The sequence below is a fragment of the Anopheles funestus genome, chromosome 2RL (assembly GCF_943734845.2).
Source record: "Anopheles funestus chromosome 2RL, idAnoFuneDA-416_04, whole genome shotgun sequence".
In the NCBI taxonomy this organism is placed as follows: domain Eukaryota; kingdom Metazoa; phylum Arthropoda; class Insecta; order Diptera; family Culicidae; genus Anopheles; species Anopheles funestus.
In genome coordinates this window covers 50,070,584-50,086,504 of record NC_064598.1, presented here as the reverse complement: position 1 = coordinate 50,086,504, position 15,921 = coordinate 50,070,584, and the positions used below count along the sequence as shown (strand labels likewise).

Here is a 15,921-nt window from a genome sequence, read left to right as displayed (position 1 = left end):
CTCACCTAGACCTCTCCTGGTTTCGCTCTCACAAGCGTGTTAATTCGATTGGCAAAAAAAGAAGCGAAACAGGTTCACCTAGTTAACACCCGACGCAACATGGGCTTGGCAAACCGTGGGGTGACAATCGGATCCGTTTTGTTGCTGAAAGTAAAACTGCGTACCACATTCGGCAACTGGCGATAAAGTGTTCGCCTTGCTTTCGGTGAAAGAAGCCACAACATTTCACATGCAGAACCTAATCGGACATGATGGACGTAAAGCACCGAGAGACGGAATGGCGCGTCATACGTCAACGCAAGTGACGGGGCCGTACAGCGTAAATTCGTTCATGAGGCTTCCCTCGCGCGGCAGGTCTATTTACCGTGGCTCTTAAAGGGTGTCTCTACAAACATAAACCATCATGGTAATGCGTGACATTGCTCGTTAGGAAGACCTGGGGGATGTGTAAACGCGGGATTTTAAAGAGTTGTGCTTTTTTTCTTTCTTCGTAGTAAGAGATAGTGAAACCACCTCAGTACAACTCCACCATGGACGTACCGAGGGAGCTAAACAATGCTGCAAAGTGTTTCCTACTATACTTACCGAGTTTTACATCAACCCTGCAACCCAAAATAATGTTATTTTTCAATCGAAATGACGCATCTTTGTTGCGTTTTTCCCTTTCAACAAACGCGTAACGCATGTTATTGTTGATTCGTCACTTTCACACCAACCGTCCACGAAGGTGTGTGTGTGTGTGTTTATGTGATGAATTTTCGTTTGCTCTTAATTTAATTTTTAACTCCATGCTGCGAAAAATCATCCAACGAGACGATCCCTGGACACGACTTTGACCTGCTTTTGTCTGCCACCACCGGCACCAGGGTCCGGGTTCAGCTAATTGTCGGCCCATTTCCGTTCCGTTATCGACGCGTTACCACACACCGCGTCCGTGACCGTTCCGATTCTCCGAGGCCCGGTGTCTGGAGTTTGTCATAATGTGGTGACACATCTCTTGTCGCCAAGCTAAATTTTGATGGCCGTAATTGCCGAAATAGATTTGTGTTTGAGGGTGGATGGATGTTCATGCACTATCGAAGCAACTATGGGCAGTTACTGTTAAGTATTATTTCTATTATACTTAATGAATGTTCAGATTGAACTGATGTCTGGCAAGAATTCTATTACAGTTGAGATTTATATGTTTTTCTTAATTTCCTTAGAAATTTAACATTATAAGGACGCAATTGATGGATAAGTTTACCAATTAGGGAATCGTATTTATCAACGAATCAAGAACCAATAAATGTAATTATATTGTAAACATTGGGATTTTTAATTACATCATATAAAACCCAAAAATAAAGATTGTATTAAATCAATCAAGTGTTTTTTACACAACCCAGCTGCGTAAATAAGTACTTTAGGAGAATTGGGTTTTTTTCAACACACATCTTCAGCTTCTAATCTTTATTGAGCTGCCAGCCCATCTAAGAATAGAGGTATTAAATCGTTTTAAGTTTATGTTTAAGTCATATGTACATGTTGTTTGTTTGTTAAACATTTTGGATGACTTTTATGTAATACAATTAAAATATCGTTTTGGACCATGTATTAGAAATCGAAGATAGATTACCAACTGTTAGTACTCGAAATGCTCAAAAAATGTCCGTGGATATCATAAATCGTGTTTGTAGCTTAAGTCAAGCATTGTAGATGATGTTTTTGTTCATTGGATTTTACTTCTGTACTCGATTGTTACGCCTTCGGCAGCCTATTTTATTTTCTAGTCGACGTACTGCAATTGCTTTAAACAACTTTCTGTTGCGCGTTGTTCGATTGGTGGAATACCAACTCGATCATCTCTTTGACCATCTTCTCTCCTTGTTATCCTGCCATACCGTGATAATATTTAGTACACAAATTAACTACGATATCATTAGTATTGATCATGTAAATCAAATAAAAATTTAAAAAATATTAATAAATGTGTAAGTTTACTGTTTAAATTGATTTTTGTTCGTAATTTTTCTAAAAAAAAATTATAGAAACTTTGCTCTTCACATATCAGAATGAATCGATCTTTCGTTATTTTTTTTGGTCTTTGGTTTTCAGTGATTTTCGTTTCCCTTCATTGTATTAAGATTCTTTAAAGACTTTGTCTACATTGTTTTTAATTAACTCTTTCTTAAATTTTTTGAACAAGGCGCCGATGTAAGAACAAAAATTTAAAAAAAACGAAACAAATCATGTAAGGTTTCGTTTTAACAATATATCCTTTTATAGTTTCATAGACATGCATACAAATTAATTGAAATAAATCAGGCAGCTTTCAACAGGGTGCTGTAACACATGTTCCAGCTAGTACTAAACTAATTGATTTATATAGACAGAAGAACTGAAAGAAATAGTTATGATTGAAAAAGAGAAGTAGAACAGTAGGAACAATGAATTCCCTACACTCTCATGAAAATGAAATTTTCCCGTCAAACTAGAACTTTTTTTCTAGTATAAGTATAAGAATATGACATAGGAATATAGACTTGGAGAAGCTTGTTAAAAAAATATATAATTATTCTTTTAAAAACTTTAATATCTGTTATACAATAAACAATAATAAAAAACGTGTTCAAAATTGAATTAAATAAACTATTAAGCAACTTACTCCACCATTCCTCGGTGAACAATAATGATTGCAAAACCAATCTTTAAACTTATTTATCTAGCACCTTCGTTCTTGATCGTTCTCCACAACTCATCGGTAAGTGATGTCGCTTGTGAAGACCCTCGTTCCGAGGACTGGTAAAACACATGTCTGGCAAAAACCAACCAACGTCCACCTTCGCATCACACCAGCAGCAACAGATACTCATACCAAAAACCAAACTCCCAACCAAAATCCCTCACTTCTCTCCCCACGGTTCAAATAAAACATTCAAAAAACGAGGTCAAAACCATGTGAAGATTTGCGGTTCTTGTGGGAAGGGTAAGTGAGGGGACGATCGTGGTTTGCGGGTTAACCCGCAAAAGGGGCCTTGGTGCATTCTTTTCCTTCATTTCGTGCGGTTGCGTGTGATTTTTCCATCACTTCGCATCGTTCCTTCGGTTATGGTTCCGCATCGAAAGTGAACGCCTCGGTGCGGCGTTCCAGTGTGCCCGGGGAGGGTGACAACAGGGTGGTAACCATAGATTTGTTTGCAACGGTTGGGAGCGTGCTATTTGCATTAGAAGTTTCCGCTGCACCCATTTGCGTGGCCGACGGCGCAACGCAGCGATTTGGGCCTGCCTGTCCCCATTCTAAAGTTTTTTTTCTGTTGTTGTACCATTTGCGTGTACGTTGATGTGTGCGTATGTTGAACGCTCTTTGAAGCCGTGTGGTATGAAACGCACAAAATGCACCCATAACGTTCGTGGGTAGTAGCGTAAACCAGGAATTATTCATCCATCCGCCCCAAAAGAATGAGTTTCGCTGGGGGTTATGAAAAAGTCTAAACAACTCCCTACCTAGACCGTGGTATTAATCCACCGGCATAAACACGCGCCATTGCCGGTCTCCCAAGGCCTCCCAACATAACAGTACCGGTGTAACACAGGTTTATGTGTTTGAGAGGGTGGAAGGGCCACCCAGTAGGCCAAAGTAGGCCATGGACTGACCGGATCCGGTAGTTGAAAAGTGGATGTGGTAGCTTATGCGTACGATTAAGTTAATTCCACCATCAAAAACTAAACCAAAATACATTGTAAAATAAATCACGTAACATACACACAAATTCTATCCAAAGTACCAATTTCCAAGTGTGTGTGTTGTCATTTGGAATCATCTTAAACACTTCTGAGGACCGTTTTGTGGTTAAACCCTTTACCAACAATTCAATGGGATCGGACCAACCGCGGGAGGGGGGGAGGAGATCGGATGGGACCATTATGTAATCATCCCTTTAGTCAATTATCACACAATCAGACGGATTTATGCAAAACACTGACCGATGCTGACGGAATGTGCCACTGCACAGTGGCAAAGGGTCGTCTTTTGTTTACACATACTCACCCGCCCCGGTGGTGGATTGGATTCGAGGGAAATCGTCGGCCAATTATTCCACCACGCCCTCGACGGTCGCCCTTTGCTCATTTGCATCACGATGTGTGTTTTGTTTCGTTCGCTACGGCACTGGTCCAAACGGTGTCGATAAGTTAAGCTGAAAGCGATGTAAACCTTTCAAACTTGGCCGTGTTGTGTGCTAAACAAGGTAGGCAAATTTATAGAGACTAAAAAAAAAGCCACTTAATACATCAACCCTTACAGGTGTTGTAGAAAGTAAGGAAATGATGATAAAAAGTGTTAAAAATGTGAGTGAAAACTGTGCCGATTTTTAGAAAACATACATATAAACTAATAAAAGGTCTTTCCAAAATATAGAAAAAACATACAAAAAATGAAGAGGTAACGACGGTATAAAAAGTAAGTAATAAAAAAAAAATTTTGTTTCCTCGTAGTAGATTTTTTTGTGTTTTCCATACAGCTAAGTATTTTTATAATAATAGAAAACTGCTTTATGTATCTAACTAGTTATTCATCTTAGAGATGCAACAATAACGGTCGTGACTCTAAATTTCATGCATTATGTTTTTTGGCACTTTCTAGTCTCGTTTATTAGTTATAATTAGATCCGCAACTAACTATCATCCGTTTTAGATCAGCCACGTTCCGACGTTGTAGGCATTCTGCTTGAAGAAAGACCAAAAACGCACGATGACGTTAAGCGAGTGGGACCAGATCAGTATAAACTATTATGAGTTATTGCAACCGAACGAACCTATCGAACAGTATCTAGCGGCGGAGTAGGGGGTTGCTTAGGGCACCGTCGGTTAGGGGGGCCCCACAGAATGTTAATATCAGAAGGTTTGCACTCACAAACCTCTCTAAGAAATTCATAAGTACATGACTGCATCAATGTCCTCGCTTCCCTCCAGACTACCCTTTGTTCTTCGTCGTCGTGTTTTTTGGGGGTCTCGAGGAGTGACAGTTAGAACCTCCAAAATTACTCCACCCTCGGTCAGCACTATTGAAATAAGTTCAGCCCCGGGTCAGTACTTTCAAAATTTGTCCCTTCCTGATTTAAAATTGTCGACAGAGCGCCATTCCATTAGGGCCTCCGCTTAGGGCCTCCGAGGCTTGATCCACCACTGATCACCAAAGGTAGTTAATCAAACTATCCCCGTAATCAATCAATGAGATTGACCCGAACTCTATTCCGAAAAAAGCCCAGCTTAGCTCGTCAAAATTATTGTACAAAAACTCAACGCTCGCTGTTTTAATGTCATTAAAAAGACTTTTAAGAATCGTTTAGATGGGAAATCCTTCTTCCCACTTTCACCATGGTACACATTACACTATCTGAAAATCATCTGTAACATTCGATGGCTGCTCATTGGCTTCTATAATATTAAGACTTTGAAAAATGGCTTGATTAGTAGATATCTTCACTAGGCTAATACTAATACTAATACTAACACTAGGCTAATTATTGATTAAATAATACCGCGAAAGGTCATACTAATTGACGGACGGTAAATGTAGAGACGTATTATTTTAAATCGCGTTTTAAAAACTGAAGTAAATTTTCTAAAAACATGGTCTTTATTATGGATTTGTGAATATATTTCTAATTTAATTTAATTTAGTTTAAAAATTTTATTTCATTACTATAAAAAGGTGAATATCTAATTACCACACTTATATAAAGTCATCTTCAAATTCTTTGTATTTCAGGCGATACTATTTGGTATAGACTCCCCTTGGATTTTGAAAAAAAAATCCATTTCACATAACTAATACGATTGCGTCGCAGCAAAACCTTTGCACCGTGAAAAAGCATCCGAATGAACAGCGTCTCGACATAACTGCATAACAGAAATGTGAATAATTTTTCCTTTCCCACTTGTCACGCGTCTCATGGTTTTTTTTTGTGAGCACATTTTCCTCACTTTTCGATTTCGTCACCATTTTTCGGCTTTCCCTATCGCTGTTTATAGCGTGATGGCCGATTTTTTTTCGGTATGTTTTTGTTTCACTTTTATAAACCACTTCTTCATCATCCAAGTCTAACGAAACTAATATCACGCTCACTTACACACTTGCACGTTGTATTCACGATCGTGTTTTTGTCTTTTTTGCTTTGGATTTTTCGTTGTGTGTCTATTTATGTTGCTATCTTTTGATTTTGTTTCACCATTCCACCATACTACACCATCAGTCCGCTAGTTGCTTTGCGCTTTGTATGGCCGGGTTTGGCCGTCCCTTTCCCCGCAAACCTAACCCCATTTCCGCAATGATCAAGCTCCCCTCCCTTCGTCGATCCCAGCCCGCCGCCCACCCCATTAACCGAACGGATCGCTTTCATTGGAATGAGTTGTTTGTTGTTGCGCGATTTTATGCTGCCTTTCTTCCTTTTCCCTCCCCCTTTTTCCTCGTGTGGCTGGTCTCCCACAATATGGCAGCAGAGGCCATGATTCCCCCCGCTTTCGCTGACTAAAACCTAAACTTCCTACATCCATCCACGGCACCAACTTGAGCATTATTACCGCGTCATTGGTATTTGCATTTTTAAAGCATTGCCATGGCCTAGCCTCTGGCTTAGCCTAGGCCGGAGTGGCCTAGGCAAGCCGAACCTGCATTTATGCTCTAGCACTTCACCCTTCCGTTCCTTCCTATTGCTCTCCCTCTCTTCCTACCTTTTTGGGGGGGTATCGTGCCGGGTCGACTCCACCACTACGTCCTACTTCACCGAGCGGCATCAAGCCCGAAAAGTAGGTCAACGCAATAGCGCGTTGCGCATTCCCCCAAGTATTGTTCCACGCTCGTCGTTTCTACCACCATGCAACGAACGATCGAGATCGAGCGAGAGCGTTACTGTGTGTGTGTTGGCAATGGGATATCCGTTTTTGGAAACTGAAGAGATACAGTTTGTGGTTGTTGTCGTTGTTGAAGATACGACCGAAAAAAAATACTGTGACTCAGGATGAGTTTTGTAATGTACGAATAACTTCAATTACTTTCGCTCGGATGACATTGAACGACAGCGCCATCGCTTCTCAAAAGGTTCGTGCCCAATAATCCAAGACGATGTCAAATGTGGTTCGCATTGCATCAGAGCGATCTTCACTACTTGGAACCGAAGTCTAATGCGACAGTTTCCACTTGTGTTGGAGTAAAGATCATCATCCACGGGAAAGTGATGGTGAAGCAAATAAAGCGTTCCATAACTTGGAATCAACTCTAGGCTTTTATACCGTTAAGTACGGGTTATGTTGTTTAGTTTTGTTTATTTATTCCTTACAATTGCTTTTGGCTTTCGACATATTTTCCATGCTGCATTGGATGCAAAACGATGCTTCAACCACTCGGCCAAAAACCATTGTCGCACTTTAGTTACTGTGAATATTACAGTGTCTTTCGAACGCACATTACGCTTCGGGACAATGGTGTCCGGTTTCGTGCCTTTTGTGCATACTTTAAACAGTGTTGAAAAATGCCAACCTCTACTTTACCGACTGGAGAAGGCTTGGTACACTTTACTGACCGAAAAAATCGTGATCTACCCAAAAGAGAAAGGATATCATCGCACGGTGAAGTGATCCTCACATGTAAATGCATCGTACTAAATGTCAGCTAGTGAACGAACAACAGCAGATGAAGTTGCTTCCGATTTGGGGGGCCAATATTGCTCTAGAACATCGTTGATGTAGAGATGAAAGATACGAAATTTGTCATCATGTGAGACAAATTGTGCTAGAGCAACGTCAAAGGTAGTAAAATGATACGAAATTTCGTGTTCTCTCGAGTAACTGAACGCGTTTACAATTTTGTCAGAGTTTTAGTACAAAAAGAGATTTTTTTAGTACAGTCATAATAGTTCGGAAAAGAGATGGAGAATTGTTTCCCCTTGTTTTTCCAATCCAATTTTGTAATTTGTGTTTTATTTTTTGCTCCAAAGTCCTTGAATGTTTGCAACAATCAACAATCGATCGGTCGTGTACACGCTTGCTGGCATCTCGTGCCATTCTATCCCATGTTCCGTAAGAGCGCCTTCAGACGGTACATCGACTGAGGCGCGTGACACTACAATGAACCTCCAGGAAAACATTAAGTAACACACACACACTTACCACACACAGTCATTCAGTGCATTCGTGTGCCCTTCAAGTCCGCTGACTGGCTTCCCGTTGCAGCCTACTCCACCCATAAGGAGCGGAATTTGAATTTGTTGAATCATTGCACGTGATGCTCGGATTTCGATATCCAATTTTCCATGGCTATGCGTAATGGTATTTGCTCTCCGCACTACACTGCCCTCCCCAATTCTCACGTGTGATTGCTGTAACAAAACGTAAAATAAAAAACATATGGAAAGACGTAATACAAACCACGGATTAGTGCAACATACTTGAGCGACTAGAGAGACTCTTCACGATTCTGAAGCACACAGCGATGCGTACGACGCTTTTGCGTCACAAGTTTTTTCATAACGCGCACACAAAAATCAATCGACATTATATTTGCCACCAGTCGGTTTGTGGCACTCATTCCGCTGCTTTGCAAGTACTGCGTACCGGCAGAAATTAGAACATGTCATTCAGGAACACGCGACCTTATAGCCACTTTGCCCATGCTACCATGTTGTTGTTCATCATTCATCTATACGATCCCGTCGTCCGCATCGTGGATTTTGCTTGCGTCAACATGTTGGTGAGGCGTGTGTTTGTTCATCAGTTTGTTGTTTTGTTGTAGTTAAAGGCAGTTGTTGTTGTTGTTTTGTTCTGTGTTACGTTTCGTGCGGGTCACTGAATGCCGGCGCAAGTGACGAACGGTTCATGTCTGTCTAGCCACGATTGGAACGTTGCCGGTTTGAGATTGTTGATGAATTGAATTAATCAGAAACGATATGATGGTGGGCCCGTCGTTCCATGTGTGTAAGTATGTGTTTTTTTTTTGCGTGTTTTATTGAACTACTAGCGTATTGCGCTGTAAACGTTATCGCAAAGCAAGCTGACATCCGCAGATGCCGGCCGGCCGGCCGGCGTAGTCGCTTCAGTACACCGGCCACAATAAGGCAAGGGATAGGCAGAATATCATGAAATTTATGCATTTTTTTTTGCTCGGTTAGAACGGCCTGGCCGTATCAAGACTTATTTTACCACGTAACAGGAAAGTCAGTCCATGCTACGGGGGGACGGTCCGGATGGGATTTGAACCCGGTCCTGCCGTGTGGACCGGCGCCGTTTATCACATGCACCACCGGGCCGCCCCGAAATTTATGCATATTACTATTTTTTTTCTAACACCATCATTGTGCTAAAATGGAACGAAGGATGCTTCTTTTTTATCAAACATTTTTTAAAATATTCCCTTACAGTACATGTTTCAGGTTCCTTCACGTTAATCAATCTAGGAACAATTCAAAACGGCCTTCAGTTGAAAAAACAATTCACCAAAGTTTGCCGCCATTTCCGGGCGGCACAGAAAACGGTCCATTGGATGATGGGGCCCATGTGTGGCCATGAAAATAAACGTGAAGCGCGTGCATTTATTCCGATCACTTATCGCTGTACCGAGCAATTGCGAACCGCGCCAAGAAATGTGGCCGTGTGCGAGGGTGCACTACGCATGGAATTCAATGGTATTTTCCACTGCATACCGATGCGCAATCCGGTCATCGGTCGCTCGATGGAGGAACTCTATATACCTATACACGTGACTCATGTGTCCATGGCCGTGTATGTGTGGTGCTCGCCCGTCCGATAATGGCTGGCTCCGTCGTTCGTTTTTGCTTTCTGCAACGTGAGCCGGCAGTGAGAGTAGCGAAACTTAGTTTATTACAAGCTCTTGTCTTTGTTCATTCTTCCATCCAGGCGGCTACAATTTCGGCTACAAGCAGTGGTACAAGTGTCGAATAAAAATTAAAAAAACTGACCACACTGATAAGCCACGCTCGGCTGATGTCAATGACCGGATTAGCGCACAAGGCTTTAGCGTAGTGACCTGATGTGAGTGTAGTGTGACGAAATGTCAAAAAACAAAACTCCATATACATAAATATCTTATGGCCGCGTTGCGTTCTACGGTGGGGGGCGGAAATGATATGGTCGTTGGTATTAGAAACAGAAATGGTCCGACAAGGCAGGGGAGACAACCTTAGACGACAATGATAAGCCATCGGCATGGGGCAGTTTTGACCGGAAGAAGGGCAGCTTGTTTTGTTTGTTTCAAGCATTGCAAACAAAACACGGTATGAAATGCAATCATTCACAAGATGAGCGCATGTGTAATGAGCTGATTGCAAAGTGGTAAATATTAATGCGTTGCTTCGGAACGAAACTAATTGACGCCATTTTGTTCCATCCACGTGCCGCACGCCTAAAAAGGGCATCTTGTTCAATGTATGCCATTGGCATTTGAAGTTTCTTTTTCATCCCCCCCGGGAAGGCAGAGCCACTCACTTTCGCACTTTACTACACTCCACTCTCGCAAATATTTAGCCGAGAAATGTGTTATAATTATTTCGCTCACCGTTAGCTGGAAATAATGCATAATTGTAGCCCGAATGCAACCGGGTTGCATTGTGTTCTAATGGCGTGCCGTGCTTCAACCCGCGAGTGTCCCGGCACGATTTGATCTTAGCGCTGACTTTAATTGTTTCACTTTTTACTTTAAAGCGTTCATCGGCCCCACAGCCAGCGAGCTGTTGCAACATAATTGAGGCGTTTTGCCATTTTTGTTTTAGCTTTTCTTTTTTTTTCTTATATCTCAAAAAAACGTTTGTGTGCGATCTTTGGGCTAGATCACTTATATCACACCCCCCTGGTTTGTTGGTGGGTATAACTACGAATTGAGCGTCGGCGCGCATTATGACAGTGATCGCGAGCTAGCAATTAAATGGCATCAAGCACTGAAGTAGGTTATCTACCGTCCGTCCGTGTTGCGAGTGAACTGCCAATCTAAGACGGTCTTCCAGTGTGATGCAGGAAAAGAACGTGCGGTGGATAATAAAGTCAAGCTGCAAGCTAGTATAAGGGGTGGACTCATTGTCGAATGGCTTTTGATCTAGAACAGGGCGGTGACAATTAAATCCAAGATATCGATCACATGGACCCGGATAGAAGTGCACAATTGTCTTCGTGCCCACGTCTAGACAGCTTGTGGAGAAACTATGCAGGTTTTCACATTTGCTGGTAGATGATTGTACTAATCACAACGATGCTTGAGAATGTTAATCGAATAAAAATGTTTTCAAGCTGCGAAAAATGTTCTCAAGAAAAATGCTTTCAGAAATGTTTCTCATTTTTATCCCTTGAAGATACTTTTGGATGTAAATCCAGCCACATTACTAGGTTTTTCCTTTTGGATCGTGATATCCAGCAGGCTTAAAGTGCTTGGGCTAGGCCCCATCTTGTATCACCTTTCTCCATGTTTGGGCACAACTCCACCACAAATTTGTACGACGATCCGGTGTATTTGTGGGCAATAAACTGCAGCACGCTACCAACGCTAAATACGCATCCAAGTATGGTTGGTGGTCGTGTCCGTTTTGTTTCCCTGACCGAGCTCCACTCTTACTGATGTGTACTTCCTTAGCTGGTATGAAACAATAGCATCCGCTTTCGGCACACGATCAATGCACACGATACAACCCCGCTTTTGGTGCAGTGGATGCAATTCATGTGCGAATTTGACCAACGGATTAGTGCCAGCTGATAAGCCGCACCGTGTACCGAGCGCAGAAAACTATGAACTATGAAAAATGGACAAACAAATATCAAGATGGCCATTTCGGGTAGAATTCCATAGTTCCAGTCGCCCGGTATGTTTGCGTTGATCGATTGTTTCGGTTTGTTCAAATTGTGTGTGTGTTTTTGTCTATTACAAGCTATCAGAAGCTATCTTTTGTGGAAAATATGGTCATCCTGTGTTATACGGTCACACGTACTAAAGAACATGTTTGCAATTGTAAGCAATTGACCCGAAGCTAAGTTTAATAGATAAAATAGCTTAACCACCATATTTGTACAGCTGCATTCACACGGGGTTAGACCTCATACGTTTTGTATATTGCATATTAATATGGCGTATTGTTCTCCGCGTTTATTTATTCGATTTTATCTTAATACCGATTTACCTTTTCGCGTACCTCGTTTATATATTAACGTAAAATAGCTTGTAGGTACCAAATTTTGTTAAATATTTATTAAACATTACTATTTTTTTTCATTTTGTATCGATATCTGAAACTCGAAACAAGTCAATTGTTACGCTATTCAATTGTATGCTATTTTTATTTGTAATTTTTAATGTTAACTTTAAAAACAGTTTAAATTTAAAACTGTTTTGTTACATAATTCTTCGATTCTTTGTCTTTTAAAAAGAAAAACAATAGTATGTAATATGTTAAAAGAAAAATATTTTTTTTTAGTGTAAAGCACACGAATGCATATTTTTTAGATATTCTGTAACAAAATTACCTAAATGGAAAATTTTATAAAAATATTAATTTGTTTAATTTAAACTCAAAGTAAACTATTTCATGTACCATGGTAACGTAAATCTATTTTTGAACAATTATTTTTAGTGTTTAGTGATGCGTTGTCAAAATGTCAAAAAATCGTTTGATAAATGTTCGATATATTTTAGCAATAAATAAGCAAATATTTTATTGATGTAATGAACATGTTCTAAATTGTTATAGAAAAAATCTTTTCTAGCTTAAAAAAATAACTGATTCAAACATTTCTTTCAGTATTTTTCAATTACACGAAAATGCTTTGTTGCCATTTGTATGTGAGTGTCATGGAATGTAAGTGTGTTGTATGAGATATGTTCGATCACTGATGATCATTCATACGGTAAAAACCGAAGCAAATTATAGTTTTCCATTCCATTCCTTACAAGTTTGTTCCATTTTTCATCCGACACCATTACCGTAACGTGTGATTTACTGTGCTTCTCTGGGAGCATCATTTTGTACAATCACATCAACGCCACGATCGTCATCAAGTCATCAACCCAAGGCTACCACAGTCGTATATTTCAACCACTTTTCTGTTCAGCACAACTTCCCTTTCCAAGATGCATCTTTATCTTGGCTGGTCAGTCTTTGCCAGCAATTTGCTTCCGCATTTCAGCGCTATTTGTCTTCCTATTTGCCCTTTTGTGATCAACAATTATCACAAACACACACGCACACACACACACACAACCCCGTACAGCTTCATCAGGACAGAAACTCCTGGTGCGTGACATTTTTTCTTCTTCTTTTTGCTCTAGCGATCGATGTGCCTTTGTATCTTTGTGTATTTTTGGCCATCGACAACTGACATTCAACGAAAATTTAAAATTTTGATCAACACTCCCATTTTCCACTTTTGGTTCGCTCGTTAACCCTCACAGGCGGACGGATAAGAAAGTTGCGCCACAAGCTTTTTGTGTCTCTCGCTGTTGATCAAGGACGTGAAGATGAGTGCTTGAATGCATGGGATGTTCGCGTTCGTGAAGATGATAATGGAGAGGATGTTGGTGTGGTGGACGATCACGACGATCATCTCCGCGGACGCTTGATGGAAGGTGACGCACTATTCGGACAAAGCGGAACTGAATTCACAGCACAGCATGAATCATGGCCAGCGCGCGTAGTGGCGCATAATTTGGAATCGTTCGTAACGATAAAACAAACTGTGAAGCAACGTGATGAACCGTCTGGTTGTATCATGGGGCTGCCCGATGATCACAGGTTACGACGAGCTTCACTTCTTGCCTCGGAGGAACTAAAACGGATGGCATTCAGTATCGATATTGTTGCGTAAATACGGGCGTTGGTATCACTAAATTCTCTTGTGCGTCTAGCTGGTAAGGTATGTACGAGTTCTTCTTTTTTGTAGCTCGAAACAATAGGTCACTGCAACCTTGATGCTATTGTTGAACTGAAGGTCGACCTTACCGTTTGTTGCTAGATGTTTTGTTACTATTCGCCACTCCATAAAGCTGAATTTTATTCATTTAAGGAGATATCTCCACGTAATAGCACAAAAAAGAAGTAATGTTTCAGGTTTTTCCAAGTAAATCTAATTCACATATTAAATAGTAGATGTTTGCGCAATAAAGACCACGTAAAATATTTAATGAAAAGTCTAAAACTTAGGATGTTAAGGAGCTTTTTCGGAGCAAAGCTAAAAAGAAAAAAAAATTGCCATGAGGAATGTGACAAAATTATAAAAGTTACGTATCGCAGTATTTTTACCATAAAACAAAGAGAAATTAAATTCAAAATAAAAAATCTCGAGCAAGAAAAAGACGTAAAATACAATGAAGATTTCAGGTCAATTTTTCCATTTTACAGAGCTGCACATAATCGAACATTAACCAAATATTTCTGACACCTTAAACTTACCAAGATGCAATAAATTAAAACTTAAAGATTGAAATTCAACATGTTGACTGTAAATTCCCCTTGCACTGAAATTATACAGTTAACTTGTTTAGTTGTTTTAATTTCCTTCAAGTTTCAACGAACAAACGGGTTTCATAAAAACCACTTGTTGCAAATTGGTGCACATAATTTGAAGAATACCTGTCAACCTGTTTGTCAGATTTTTTTATTTTATAATTTTACTACCTCAGATGTTTTTCTTTAACTTCTTGTTTTGTTTTTTATACAAAATACATTCAAAATAGGAGATTATTCATTCATTCGATCGGGAAACTCGTTTCATCAAGCGCTGCCAAAAAAAGGATTTATTTTTTGTTTGTTTAGTTTTATTGTTTTATCTTCTCTTGAATATTTATATTCTAGCCTTGAAATGCTTCCAGGCACTACAGGCAGATTCCCTTTCAAAAAAAAGTAAAACGAAAGCGACTTTGAAAATAGCTCTGAATATATGATTTTAAGCATACAATTACAATTAACTTTTAAAACAAAAAAGCTAATTCAGTGGTTTAGAAACTAAAAAAAAATGCAACATTTTACCATTGCATAATTTTTATAAAATCTATTCACGTATTTTATTATGTATTACATATATGTACAGCTCACTCATGCCTAAATAATCAGCGCAAAAATTAAAACCCACTTTATCGATCCATCCCCATACCTACCGAAAGTGAAAGAATCCTTCTAAAGAGCGGCTCAATTGCAAGCGTTTAGGGTAGCTTAGCTTGAGGCTTCGATCATCAAACCCTTTTGTTTACACTAGCGTCGATAAGTTTCGACAGCATTGGCCACGTTAGTAGCCCTACGGGGGGTGAGATATAATTCTAGCCGGGTGGGGGTTTAAAGCGGCCCAAATAAAATGCGGCCAAAGGTGTTAATTACTCCAAACTGCAAACGATATCCCGTGTCATCCCTTCGGCTCATTGAACCATGACCGTTTCGGGCACGGACCCATTTTCGGATTCTTTCCCAGTTTTAAAACCAAAAAACAAAACACCATGAAAATGCTACGTTCATTGACCGACCGGGTGGAACGAAAAGTGACATGAAAGTGTTAGCGATGCATAAGCTTTTTGGGGTGATTTGTGTTTTTTCCTCTGTTTTTTTGTATTTTGTAGAGGGAAAAAGCAAAAGAAGGAATAGGAACAGAACCTTAGCGTAGTACACTCCTTAAAGTTAGTTCGTTTTTTTTTCTTTGTTGCCTAGCTGCTCGCAATATTGGGTGGAATCGAGTTTTCGAAACCATTGTTTCACTCACAACCAGGCAACAATCAATTGCTGCTTCCTACTTGCGTGCGTTTCTGCTTCCGTTCTGTTTGCGCGGGTTTGTGTGTGTGTGTCTGTGTGTGTGTGTGGTGTAGTTGGCTTCGTTCGGGATTCTTTTCATTCGATTGTGGACGATTGCTTGGTCTTATTATGTTGGCAAAGTTTTTTCGGCTGTTACCACCGAGTGTTAGCAATT

The 15,921-nt window shown here is 40.2% G+C and overlaps 1 long non-coding RNA gene across 1 annotated transcript; it reads right to left on the bottom strand.

The window, feature by feature from the left end:
- Window positions 1-7,807: 7,807 nt before the first annotated feature.
- LOC125775096 (uncharacterized) lies at window positions 7,808-9,125 on the bottom strand. The gene is made up of 2 exons (XR_007421144.1): window positions 8,427-9,125; window positions 7,808-8,357 (listed from the first exon to the last, which is right to left on the bottom strand). It is a non-coding gene; the product is annotated as an uncharacterized LOC125775096 (long non-coding RNA).
- Window positions 9,126-15,921: the final 6,796 nt, after the last annotated feature.